The sequence below is a fragment of the Symphalangus syndactylus genome, chromosome 2 (assembly GCF_028878055.3).
Source record: "Symphalangus syndactylus isolate Jambi chromosome 2, NHGRI_mSymSyn1-v2.1_pri, whole genome shotgun sequence".
Lineage (NCBI taxonomy): Eukaryota > Metazoa > Chordata > Mammalia > Primates > Hylobatidae > Symphalangus > Symphalangus syndactylus.
The window spans coordinates 6,483,976-6,491,225 of NC_072424.2; positions in this window are offsets into that span (position 1 = coordinate 6,483,976).

The window sequence follows — 7,250 nt, forward strand, 5'->3', positions numbered from 1 at the left end:
GGATGGAAGGGGGTGGGTCCCTGGCGAGAGCGCACCTTTAGGCCAGGGAGGGCCTGAAGGCTAGAGGCAGGGCTGCCAGTCCTGCAGACAAGAGAGGGGACTTGTGGTACCTTTTCCAGGCCTGCCCATGGCTGCTCATGCACCAGTTGGTGGGCACTTCCTCCCCTCTGAGGCCCGTAAGAGCCTGAACTCAGCCAGAGCCGAGCAGACATTGGGATGAGTAGCTACAGAGAGGAGCTACTTGCTCCAGGGCCTCCTGTGAGCTATTCCGTCACTCTATAAAGCTCCTCGTCACCTTGCTCACCCTCCACTTGTCCACATACCTCTTTCTTCCTGGACACAGGACAAGAACTCAGGACCTGCTGAATGGCAGAGCTGAAAGAGCTATAACACAAACCCTCCACTTGTCCACATACCTCTTTCTTCCTGGACACAGGACAAGAACTCAGGACCCACTGAATGGCAGAGCTGAAAGAGCTGTAACACAAACAGGGCTGAAACTTGCCCCTTGCTCTCCATGTTGCAGGTGAAGAGAAGGAGACAAGAGCTGTGGCCCTTCAGGGAGCCCAGGCCTCGAAGCTTCCTGAGCCAGGGCTGTAACTCCCTCTTTGGGGCCCTGTGGTTCCTAGAGTCTCCAAGCTTCCAGCCACTGCATTTCCCAGTGGCAGCCTTGGAAGCTGCTTGCAGTGCACCGGGTCCAGCCACAGCCTCACAGAGAGCCAGCGCCCAGGCCAGAGCCAGGTTGAAGAGAGAGTACTGGTTGAGGCCAGGAGTTCAAGATCACTCCGGGCGACATGACGAGACCCCATCCCTACGCACACACAAAAATAATAAATTAAAGTTTATTAAAATAAAAACCAACAACAGGTGAGGCCTAGTCACAAATACAGACGAGAGCCCAAGCCCACGGTCTCATGTTGAAGATCTGACTTTACTTGCCTTTGGTGTCTAGATAGTTCCTCTCCAGCAGTTTAAGCTGCAAGTGTTTCACGCCTCTAAGGGTCCCACGATGAACAGCATCCCTTTTCCTTGCTTGAGTATTGAACAGAGAGAGAAATAACACAAAAGCAGATGGAGCCCAAAATATTCCCCTTGTTACTGGCAATGGCTAATTTGAGCAGTGGCTGAAAGTCAGAGTTGAACAGGATGATTAGCCAAACCCCAGAGAGGAAGACAGGTACCTTCCCAGATCCCCGTGGGTCCCCAGCCCTGGGCACCCCTCAGCCCCTCAGGCTCCTCATGCCCCTGAACCCAGCCCAGGCTTCTGAGGTCCCAGGATGGCTCCGTGTACAGCACACTCCCAGGGAAGGAGGCTCAGACGTGGGGGCCCCCTCCCAGGGAAGGATGCTCAGAAGTGAGGACCCCCTCCCAGGGAAGGAGCCCCAGAAGGATCGCTGGTCATATGGTATTTCTGTTTTAATGTATTCGGGAGCCTCCATGCTGCTTTGCATAATGGTGGGAATATAGAATGCCATAGCTATTATGAAAAAGCATTTTTTGTTTTGAGGTATAATCTAAAAACAAATAATGTTTGATCATGGTTCTTCATATGAGGCTGTAAATCTGGTATAAGTCCGGAGACTTTTCCCACCTTGGGCAAGGATGAGTTTGCTCCTAGTTATCTTTGAGGCAGAAGATTGGCAGAACGTGAGATGGAGGCTGTTGGCAGGATTCAGCATGTCTCAGAAAAATAGAGACATGGAGAGAAAGAGAGAGAGAGAATATGAATCTCATAAGAGGAAAATCCGCTGGATATCAGCGTTGGGTTTTCAGTCACAGACACATCTGTATGAGCGAAGAACCATGAAGTCAAGTGAGGAGTGGAGAATATGTCCAGTCCAGAAATCAGCATGTTCTCAGAGGCACCCAGTGCCCCATCACGCGGGTGAGAAATGTTTGAAACCAGTGACGTGTGAGTGCACAATAAGTGATAAAGGTATCATGTCTCCATGAACTTTCATGACAAGGATAAGACATGGACTTCTATAGATCACTCATGCACAAATATACAAAATGTGTTTTTGCATTTGTGAATGTTTAGAGAAAAAGGATCTGTTGAGAAAACTTCTTCAGGTTACAGAGAATCTAGCACTTTCTAAGCATCTGCATAGGAAACATTTGTCATCTACTGTCTCTAAGGGCAGCCACTATGAGGCTTCAAAAGAACCTTGGTCTCCACAATCTTTTATCTTAACCTGAATATTCCCTTTCTGTGGATCCCAGGACTTCAAACAAACTCAACCAATTGTCAACCAGAAGATGTTTAAATTTACCTACAGCCTGGAAGCCCCGCCCCCACTTTGAGTTGTCCGCTTTTCTGGACCCAACCAATGTATTTCTTCAATGTATTTGATTGATGTCTCATGCCCCCCTGCCCCGTAGAAGGTATAAAACCAGGCTGCACCCCGACCACCTGTGGCGCAGGTTCTCAGGACCTCCTGAGGGCTGTGTCATGGGCCGTGGTCACTCATGTTTCGGTGAGAATAAATCTCTTCAAATATTTTTCAGAGTTTGACTGTTTTCATTGACAGAAGTAAAGTGAAGGAACAGCTACTCCATAGACAGAGCACGGTGTTCCCAAAATTAAGAGGGGGAATGTGTCCACCCACGGTACAATACTTGTTTATACACACGATAAAAACAGAGCATGGGGGCCGGGCGCGGTGGCTCACGCTTGTAATCCCAGCACTTTGGGAGGCCGAGGCGGGCAGATCACGAGGTCAGGAGATCGAGACCACGGTGAAACCCCATCTCTACTAAAAATACAAAAAATTAGCCGGGCGTGGTGGCGGGCACCTGTAGTCCCAGCTACTCGGAGAGGCTGAGGCAGGAGAATGGCGTGAACCCAGGAGGTGGAGCTTGCAGTGAGCCGAGATTGCGCCACTGCACTCCAGCCTGGGTGACAGAGCAAGACTCTGTCTCAAAAAAAAAAAAAAAAAAAACAGAACATGGGGAGATGTGCTCTGCTATGAGGGTTTGTGATGAAGAGTTAATGTTCTTAATTACTATATTTTGCAAGAATCGATATTATCTTTAAAGCAAAATAGGACTGCTTCTGTTCTCAAGATATCAGGATATCAGGACACTCCTATGTCTGGTCTGCTTAGTAAATGTTGTCAATCTGTTCCCTTAACCATAAACATCCAGAGGCAGGCCAGGCGCGGTGGCTCACGCTTGTAATCCCAGCACTTTGGGAGGCCGCGGCGGGCGGATCACGAGGTCAGGAGATCGAGACCACGGTGAAACCCCGTCTCTACTAAAAATACAAAAAAATTAGCCGGGCTTGGTGGCGGGCGCCTGTAGTCCCAGCTACTGGGAGAGGCTGAGGCAGGAGAATGGCGTGAACCTGGGAGGCGGAGCTTGCAGTGAGCCGAGATCGCGCCACTGCACTCCAGCCTGGGCGACAGAGCGAGACTCCGCCTCAAAAAAAAAAAAAAACAAAAAACATCCAGAGGCTGGGAATACCTAACTTTCCGGGACTGCAGCCCAGCAAGCCCCAGCCCCCTTTCCCAGCCCTCACGGTAAAAAGTAAAGTAGAAGTTCCTCTTCAAAGGCTTTCCTCCCCATCTAATTAGGAATAAATAGTAACTTCTCTTAGAGGCAAAATTTGTCCAAAGACCTGTGCTAACATTCTTAAATCTCTGCTAGCTGTAATAAAGAAATCAATGTACTTTATGTTCTTAGCTCCCACAATTTAGCCTAAGTATTTGCCCTGGCATGCTTATACTAGTCTGAGCAAGCATTAGGTCAGAGCCTGTTCCTCTTCCTTATTTGAAGGTGTTTTTGCTTTTCTCAGCATTCCACAGGTTACTTCCTCCTTCCTTTATTCTCCTCTGCCTTTGCCTCTTTTAAAAAGTTCTAAGTTGCGGCCGGGCGCAGTGGCTTACGCCTGTAATCTCAGCACTTTGGGAGGCTGAGGCAGGTGGATCACGAGGTCAGGAGTTCAAGACCAGCCTGGCCAACGTGGTGAACTTATATTTTTTTATACTAAAAATATATAAGTTGGCCGGACATGGTGGCGGGCGCCTGTAATTCCAGCTACTCGGGGAGCTGAGGCAGGAGAATCATTTGAACCCAGGAGGAGGAGGTTGCAGTGAGACGAGATCGTGCCACTGCACTCCAGCCTGGGCGACAGAGGGAGACTCCATCTCAAAAAAAAAAAGTTCTGAGTTGCCAATCGGGACAAATACAGAATGTGAGGTCCTGTTCCAGCCAGCGGAAACCAGACACAGAAGCAGGGTGGACACGTCAGCTTATCAATGACCCTGACTCCTTTGTTCGGTGTACTCTCGTGCCAAAACTGCTGGCGAGTGTACCCTTTCTGCAGAAAGTAAAAAAGAAAAAAAAAAAAGGCCTTGCTGAGGAAATTAAATTTATGTTCAAGCGCTGTCTCTTTATGGCACTGGGGAACAAGCATTACGAACACTCACTCGAGAGAGATGCTCTGGTTTGAATGCCCCTGACATGGGTGTTCATGGTGGAGGGTGTCCAGGTTCTCGGTGTCTTGAACAAAGAATTGGACAAAACCTACAGACAAACAAAGGAAGGGATGAAGGGATTTATTGAAAATGAAAGCACACTCCACAGTGTGGGAGCGGGCCCAAGCATAGGGGCGCAAGGGCCCCGTTACAGAGTTTTTGTGAGTTTAAATACTCTCCACTTGGGGTACGTCCTATGTAAATGAAGAGGATGAAGTAAAGTTACAAAGTCGTTTACTCGGTGTATGCCCTATGGAGAGAATATTTCCTGTTATAGCTGAAGTGTGAATCGGCCTCATGTTTCCTGCCTGCAGACCCTATTTTCCTGCCTCATATCCCCCCAAGATGTGATCCCCATAAATCTTTATGGGAGGCAGAGGGACCAATGGTCTTTTTTCTGTAACTGCTTCATGCTGGCTTGGAGCGTAGTCCCTTCCTATTGGGAATCCCAGAACTCTCGCCCTGCTCTAATGGAGGCAGGGTAGCTGCTTGATAGCCAGGGGTGGTGTCTTCACCTGGAACTGGCTGGAACATTTGTTGCATGATCATCTGAGGCTTGATGGTCTCTAGGCGAGAGGAAATAAATTTGGTTAAAAGATTTAATAGGGGCCGGGCGCGGTGGCTCACGCTTGTAATCCCAGCACTTTGGGAGGCCGAGGCGGGCGGATCACGAGGTCAGGAGATCGAGACCACGGTGAGACCACGGTGAAACCCCGTCTCTACTAAAAATACAAAAAATTAGCTGGGCGTGGTGGCGGGCGCCTGTAGTCCCAGCTACTCGGAGAGGCTGAGGCAGGAGAATGGCATGAACCCGGAAGGTGGAGCTTGCAGTGAGCCGAGATCGTGCCACTGCACTCCAGCGTGGGCGACAGAGCGAGACTCCGTCTCAAAAAAAAAGAAAAAAAAAAAAAAAAAAAAAAGATTTAATAGGAACTTCGGGGGTGGATACCCATGCGGTCAGCAATGTTTGTTATAGAGATTTGCAGGAGAAAAAAACAAAACCTGGTCTGTTCTAGAATCAATGTGTTTCCATAAAGTCTTAGTACAAGTGACTCCATTTGGGTTTGGTTTGGTTTGGTTTGTTGGGGCCTAGTGCATGAGCTTAGTCCAAAACAATGGCCTCCCAGAATTTTGTTTAAAAAATGCCTCCTTTTTGGTCAGGTTCTCACTTAGGTGAGAGAGTGACCAAAGCTTAGGGGCTTCACGCCACTCTCAGTTACCATCATTTTGGGTTTCCAGTCTCAGCACATCATTTATAGGTTACGGGGCCCTCGTGGTTGCACATTTATTTTAGCTCCTGTTATTTCAGCTGAAGAGAGACCATGTGACATTCTAGAGATAGCTACAAGCACGCACTTACAACCTGAGAGAGAACACCGCGCACCAGGGAGACTATTATTATGACTAACGGGAGGATAATATCAAGGGTTCGGAGTACGCCCCTTAGCCAGGGCTCTCGTAAACCAAACCTCTTAGAATCAGATAGATCAAAGAAAGAGCTACATAAAAAGCTCACTCACGGCCGGGCGTGGTGGCTCACACTTGTAATCCCAGCACTTTGGGAGGCCGAGGCGGGCGGATCACGAGGTCAGGAGATTGAGACCATGGTGAAACCCCGTCTCTACTAAAAATACAAAAAATTAGCCGGGCGTGGTGGCGGGCGCCTGTAGTCCCAGCTACTCGGAGAGGCTGAGGCAGGAGAATGGCGTGAACCCGGGAGGCGGAGCTTGCAGTGAGCCGAGATTGCGCCACTGCACTCCAGCCTGGGCGACAGAGCGAGACTCCGTCTCAAAAAAAAAAAAAGCTCACTCACTTGACTAAGCAATTTCTTCATCCATCTCCTACCACTGAATTTCTATAATCTTCATTTGCTGTATTTCTCCATAGGCCACAAGTGCCAGCAGCTGCACAGATACTTCTCTGGTCAGCCAATTCTATTATAACTTTCACAAGAGAATTTAAAGTCTGTTGTGTAACTGTAGCCTTTACAGTAGAATCTTCTATAGAGCCTATCATGAGGGATATATTTCTTTCTTTCCTTTTTTTTTTTTGAGATGGAGTCTCGCTCTGTTGCCCAAGCTGGAGTGCAGTGGCGCGATCTCAGCTCACTGCAACCTCCACCTCTAGGGTCCAAGTGATTCTCGTGCCTCAGCCTCCCAAGTAGCTGGGACTACAGGCACACACCACCACGCCCGGCTAATTTTTTGCATTTTTAGTAGAGACGGGGTTTCACCAGGCTGGTCTCGAACTCCTGACCTCATGATCTGCCTGCCTCAGCCTCCCAAGAGGGATACATTTCTAATCATTGCTTCTTTTATTTTAAATCATGGAAAAAGGACCCAACAGATGATGCCCTTTTAGAAGAGTGAAGGCCTCCTGGCAATGTTCTCTGTAACCCATGATGTGGGTTCAGAGGAGTGAACCAATGTTTTGTTTTTGATTATGAGGCAACGTGTGTGCCATTAATGTTTCTTACCTACATTGGGCCTTCATCTTTTATCTGTCAAAGTATACGGTTATCCATGTATAAGGCTGGCTGCAAACTCCTTCACAAATAAAAGTATAACCCATAAGTGCACATAACAGACCCTTTTCTACTTCTAGTGTTTGCAGAGGTATAAGCAAGAAAAAGTATTCAAAGAGAAGAGTTTCATGACAGAAGTCTTAATCTGTGAACTCGGGAAAAGCTGTTCACAACCAGGATGCCATCCTCTTCCTGGGAGAAGTTTCCTTGATTATTTTGACCTTAAGGGTTCCAGTGGGTGCACAGCT